Genomic DNA, 6,721 nt, shown 5'->3' on the forward strand with positions numbered 1-6,721 from the left:
TACTGATACAGCTGTTGGGACAGAAGTTGTCTTTAAAGTGCCTTGTGTCAAAACATTATCTACTCAGTTGTGTCTAGGTGAGATGTAGGAAGGGTGGACTGCCTGCCTTGTGTCTTGTCGGGAAAGAACAGTTCTTTTCTTTCACTCATCTCTGAAGCTACTCTCTGTGGACTGCAAACTCTGCTTAAATCAATGGTTTTAATGTTTTGCATGATCCTATGGGCACAATCTCAGCCCACAGCTGCCTCAGCTTGCATGCCATATACACTAAGGCATCCTGTGGTGACTGCAGGGGACTCAGAGTGAAGTGGGTGCTTTCATGTGTAGTTTTTTTTTTTTTCTGTTTATCTCATATAGCTGTACAGAAATCATTGGAGAAATTCCTATCCTAATTTGGAGATAATGTTTGGGACAGTCTGACTTAAAATAAAGGCTGAATGCTGTGTGTGAGCATTTTGGTCTACCAGAGCGACCCTCCAAGGCCATTAAAAGAAAAGAAGAACAAGGAGACTTTGTCTCAAAAAGACCAAAGGGGGGGGACACCTAAAATTAACATGGACAGCTTTTTTTGCATTTCTTCCTAAAAAGCAGCACACACATAGAGACCACAGTTCTGCAGCACCTCCCTTTCCTCGAAGAGGACGCAGAATTCATACACCTTCTCCAAGTTTCCCAAAAACTATTCCAGTCTTTATCTGTGGAGCGGTTGAGTGCAATGATAAGCTATCACTTACTTTGTTTCCACCCAGAGGGAGTCTAGGATACCCCCCTTTTTGAGAAAAGGAGAAAACGCCATCTCTGGGTTTCAGCATTTTGTTTTGTAACCATGCAAACAAGAGGTGCTGGCTTTCCACTGGACACATCCACCTCTCAAAGCATGTGTGTGTACATGGCCCACACAGTAGTGCATGTCCATGATGGGGAAGGAGAATGTGGTTCAGCTCTGGAGCCTGTTCCATTTGGCCACTAATCTGCAGAAAAGGAAATGAATGAGATAGACCACATCAGGCCGGAGGATCATGGGATGGCTATTTTCGCTTTTTAAAAAACTTCTTTATTTAGCCCATATTGACAAAGTAGCATATCTATTTTGTTCTATTTCCTTTTTTGTGAAGGGGGGCATTGATAACTACTCAGCTTCTAAGTTGAACATTTGAGAGTCTAGAAACATCCAAATAAAAATAGGGGAGATATCATTTCCTTTCCAAGAACAAAGACTTTATCGTAACCAAACACCATCAGCACTTATTCACTAATTTCCCTGGCCTCACTTAGCTTTGCTTGCATAAGTTTTGACAACTTAGATTCCTATTTTTCCTGTCATGTATCAGTGTCATTATTCATTGGGCTAAAAGCAGATTTCATTTTTATATAAGCATTTATAAAATAGTAAAAGAACATTAAATTACGCAAATGTTCCCCTTCCTTTCTTTCTTTTAAAAAATTTATTTTATATGTATGAATGTTTTGTCTACATATATGTAAATGCACCATATGCATGTAGTACTTATGGAGGTGAGAAGAAGGCATAGACCCCTGAAACTGGAGTTACAGACAGTTGTTAGCTGCCATGTGGGTGCTGGGAACTGAATCCACATCCTCTGGAAAGTACTCTTATCTATCTCTCTAGCCTTGCCCCCCCCATTCCTTTCTTTTAAAAAAAAATTGTGGACTCTTAAATTACTTTTGAAAATCAACAGTTGAGAGGCAGACCATGGAGCTATGCTGTAGTCCCAACTATTCAGGAGACTGAGATGAAAGAATCCTTTGAGCCCAGGAGTTTGGGACTCACCTAAGCAACATAACAAGCCATTGTCTCAAAAAAAAAAAGAAAGAAAGAAAAAAAAGAAAAGAAAGTTAGTTTGTGGATCGAATGAACAAACTTTCGATTCTTCCTACTAAAGACAAGTTAAATTTAAAGAGCAGTGGAGCTGCCATGTGTGTGCACTTCAAGGAGTAAAATGTGGAGGGTTCCTATTGCTTTGAGGGTTACTGTGTTTCCCACAGTGTGTCATGTGTTTGTCAGAAATGTGCCTCTAACATGAAGGTTCTGAGGATCCTAGAAAAATGAGCTTGAAATTTGGGGAACAGCGCCTGAGACACAGGATCCTTCAGTCTCCATAAGTGGTTCTAACACACGGCACATTTGGAAAGTCAGTGCACTTTTTTCAGAGTTCTGGTTAGTTGAGTCCCCTTCAGAAAGATTAGGATGGTTTGTTTTATATGTTAACTTGAACTCTGTAAAGGATGCTCCCATAGCTGGGAATCATATTTATCTCTTGGTGTTTCTGTGAGGGTGTTTCCAGAAGAGACTGGCACTTGAATCAGTAGAATGAGTGTGCCTGAGCATCTTCCAGTTGGTTAAGGGCCCAGACAGAACCAAAGGCGGTGTGCAAGAACACACTCTCTGCTAAGCTGTCTCCAGAGTTCTCTTGGGGTCTCTTGTGCTATCAGGCAAACCATATAACATATCTTTATGTGCATTTATTATTGTCATGGGGTGTGGAAGAGGAGAGTGACTTACAAAGAAACGAGCACCGTTTCTCAGCTCAGCTCCGCCGGCCCGTCAGGGCCCACCATATCAGACTGTTTCTGTGCCTTGCCCATAGTCACCACTAGCTTTCACCCACACATCAGGGGCCAGCAGTCTCGCCCAGGTCCATAAGCGCCAGACCATTCTGCCCTTGAGTAAGCCTGGCTGCTGCTGCGTGTTCCCCATGCCCATCAGCACACGCTACCAGCCACTCGCTGGCAGCTTCCATCCCAAGATCCCTCCCAGCAGCCCCTCAGTAGTCCATCCCCAGCAGCAGACCCCGCCCCTCGGAGGAACCAGCCATCTGGGGGACATAACCCCTTCAACAGCACTCCTGGTTTGAACAGAACACTGCTTTTCCCGGTCCTCCTGCTTACAGATCACGGTCCAAAGACCTCTCAGCTTCTGGCATCATGCCAGTCAACCTCTCTCGATGAGCTTCTTTATTTGTATATATATATATATATACTATTTGTCAGTGAGAGTGGAGGAGCACCCTGCACTGCCACCTGGGGCAGCCTGAGGAGGTCTTCAGAGACCAGTCCTCAGAAGTCAGGGTTCTTGACTAACCACAGAAAAGAATTTCAGAACAAGTTAATATAAAACAGGGTTGGAATTTAATAACATTCAAGAGAGAGTGACATTTAGGAAAAGGATAGTACACACCCAGGTGTGGGTCTAGGTTTCCTAAAGATAGTCAGGTTTGAGTTGGGTGTGATGGTGCAGGCCTTGAATCCCAGCACTTGGGAGGCAGAGGCAGGTGGATCTCTGTGAGTTCAAGTCCAGCCAGGTCTCCATAGCAAGTCCCAGGTCAGCTGGGGCTAAGGGAGACCCTATCTCAAAACGACAAAAAAAAGACCAAAAAAGATAGCCATGTATGGCTATGTCTTAGTAACAGTCATATATACAATTTTTATGGCTTTTGAAGCACACACACACACACCTTGAATAAATAGAATGGTGCTTAAGGTGCATTACGGGCCAATAAGGTAAAACCAAAGGCTCCAAGGGTCAAAGGAATCCTTTCTATACCAGGTCACAGGAAGTTAAGATCCATTTTCTTTTTAAACTTTTATTTCAGACATGCATGCATGTACGTGTGTGTGGAGGCCAGAGAACAACTTATGCAGTTGGTTCGCTCCTTTGTGGGCCCCAGGGATTGAACTCAGCCCCTTAGGCTTGGTGGTCTCTGAGCCACCACTGGCCCAAGACCTGTGTTATGACTATAAGTAAAGTTGATTCTCAAGTTTGTAACTTAGGAATAAAAATCATATAAATGTGGGCCTAAACATAGTTCATTTCTGCATTCTTTTTCAAAATTTTTATTTATTATTTTTATTTTGTATGAATGATTGTATTCTTCGCATGTATGTAAGTGCACCCAGGTTGTGCAATGCCTGTAGAGGTCAAAAGAGGGTGTCAGATCCCCTGGAACTGGAGTTTCCGAAGATTGTTAGCCAATATGTAGATGCTGGGAATCAAACCTGGGTTCTCTGAAAGATCAGCCAGTGCTCTTAACCTGCTGAGCTATCATCCCAGTCCCATATTTTCACAATCTTATTGAAATCTCTCTGTAAAGGAATATTGTCTCTATGAAGTAATTGTCACAACAAATTTTGTTAATTGTGCTAAAATTCTGGACACAGTTGGTGAGAGACTTCAACCAGACTCCCAGCTGAGAGGTAAATCATCCCTTCCCATGACTCTAATTTTTCCATCTTTCTGTCCTGCCTCAAAGTTGGTTCTGTTTCTCTAGAGTGCTATGTCCAGTACAGACAGCTTAGCATTACTAGCAGTAGAAAAGTCTTGAAAGACCCAGGAATTGGGTGGCACATGTACGTAGCACACTGTACTTCATTATCCCTTGCAAGCCACCTCCTCTCCCAGCACGCACTTGTGAATCTTGATCACTGTTGAAGGAGCCTGGAGATTGCTGCCCTTGTTCGAGCTCCTCCAGGTTCCCGACTCTGACCTCTCACCTTGTTCACTTGACTGTCAAGAATTGGGCTTAGAAAATTAAGCAGACCTTTTCCTCAATCAGAGGGAAGCTTCCCAAGGTTGTGGCTAGCCTTTTCAGAGCAGCGATTAGGTGATATCTGACTAGGCCATCAGTTCTGCAAAGACTGTATCTGGGCTCCCTGGTTTTGCTTCTCTGATTCAGCTCTTACCCTGAGCAGACATCACCTTCTCGTTTCTTTCCCTCAGTTGACTATATCTCCTGCAATCATTTACTTTGCTCCCAATTATTTCCTTTACTTAGGAAGGTATAGTCCCAAATAAACCACCTAACCACACTACTGATTTGATGTCTCTTTCAGTGCCATTATTCTTGAAAGCATGGATAATCTATCCACCTCAGATGATCCCTGGGGTATATTTTTCTAAAAGATGATGACTGTGTTCCAGGGGGCCCTTTGGCACTTTTAATAGGGGCTGGGAAAGGGTCTACCTATCCTGAGCTAATTGCTTTCAAATGGGGTTAGCAAGACAGCAAGGAACATTATCCCAGGTCTCTTGCTGAGAATGAAATTGACTAAGATCACAGGCAGCAGGGTAAGCTGCTTCCCTGCCTCAGTTCAGTGTGCGCTGCTTCTTCCCCTTGAAAGAGGAAGAAAGGGGAAAGAAATGGACTCAGAATAGCAGGTAAGATGATGCCTGTAGGCACGATGACCCACCCAGAATACCCTAATGAGATCTCCGTATTCCTACTGACTAGAGTGTAGGGATGACATTTAAAAATGAACGTAATCTGGACTAATGTATCTAATTAACTTTGGAAAATTCAATGAACCTGTGTCTTGTGACACAAGCCTTTCCTGGGAGCCTCAATTTGATACTCTACCCAAAAAGATAATGAATGTACACGGGCATGCTTCAGAATCAACATATCAAAGCACTGAAAGACAGCATACCCATATCCATTGCAAATAGTGAAGATTGGGAAGGATGGCAGACTCTGGGTGAATGAGATATTCTGGAACTAGGGATGAAAAGGCAGAATGGTCTGTTAAGGGTGGAGCCAAACATATTTCCTCAATGAAACTGGAGAAACCTGTTTGAATAAGAGGTAAGGCCTGTCTCAGGAGCACAGTTCCAAGACATACCTGGGGAACAAGTGTCATCCAAGTTTGGGCTCACACTTAAAAACTAATTTAAGAGTCAGGCTTTTTTGTTCGGGGAATTGTAATGGTGACGGACTAAGGCCACACTAGAGGATGGTAGAGTAAGGCCACACTAGAAGATGGTAGAGTTTCCATCAACCAAGATACTAAAACCTGTCTTTCATAAGGTATTTTGAATGGAACCTGTTTTTCATTAGTGTTCTGTGATCGAGGTTGAGGAATGCTTTTGTTGGGACTTTAATTATTAGCATCACAAATAACCTCATCTTCAGGCCTGGTAATCAGCAGCTTACTTGAATCACTAATGCTATATAGGTCAGATGACAATCCTTAGCACATACACAGGAGTTCACTGCTGCTAGTGTGCTTACCTCTTGCTCTGATTGAATTCACTTGCTTAGAACAGATAACTAAGGTGCTGAAAGGTAAGGCAACATGTCCAAAGTCACACAGTAGGTAAATGGTGAGGCAGGATCGTTTAGATCCATTACAACTCCACTTTGTGTATGGACTCTGGGATGAGAACACAAGCATCAGTGGGAACTTGACAGCAGCTGGGCTTGCAGGCCCACGGGAATCATAGTCACATGGAGGATACAAAACAAGTTGCTTAGATAATCTTAGTTTTTTTCATTCCTCTACCTTTAAAGAATGCACTTGGGAACTCTCTGTTTAGATCTTTAGCCCATCCTTTAATTGGGTCATTTGGTTTCTCAATTCTTTGTTTTTTGAGCTCTTTATATATTCTGGATGTTAAACCTCTATCAGATGTGTCACGGTGAAGATTTTTTTCCCATTCTGTGGGTTTTCTATTCACTTTTTTGATTGTTTCTTTTGCTGTACAGAAACTTTTTAGTTTAATGAGGTCCCACTTATTGATTGCTGACCTTAATTCCTGAGCAACTTCTAATTTAGAAAATCCTTTGCTACACCTATATCCTTTAAGTTACTGCCAATATTTTCTTCTAAGAGTTTCAGACTTTCTAGTTCCACACTGAGGTCTTTGATCCATTTGGAGCTGACTTTTGTGCAAAGCAAAAGATACGGATCTAGTTTCATCCTAGGT

Source organism: Nannospalax galili, unplaced genomic scaffold (genome assembly GCF_000622305.1).
Source record: "Nannospalax galili isolate Female #2095 unplaced genomic scaffold, S.galili_v1.0 scaffold305, whole genome shotgun sequence".
In the NCBI taxonomy this organism is placed as follows: domain Eukaryota; kingdom Metazoa; phylum Chordata; class Mammalia; order Rodentia; family Spalacidae; genus Nannospalax; species Nannospalax galili.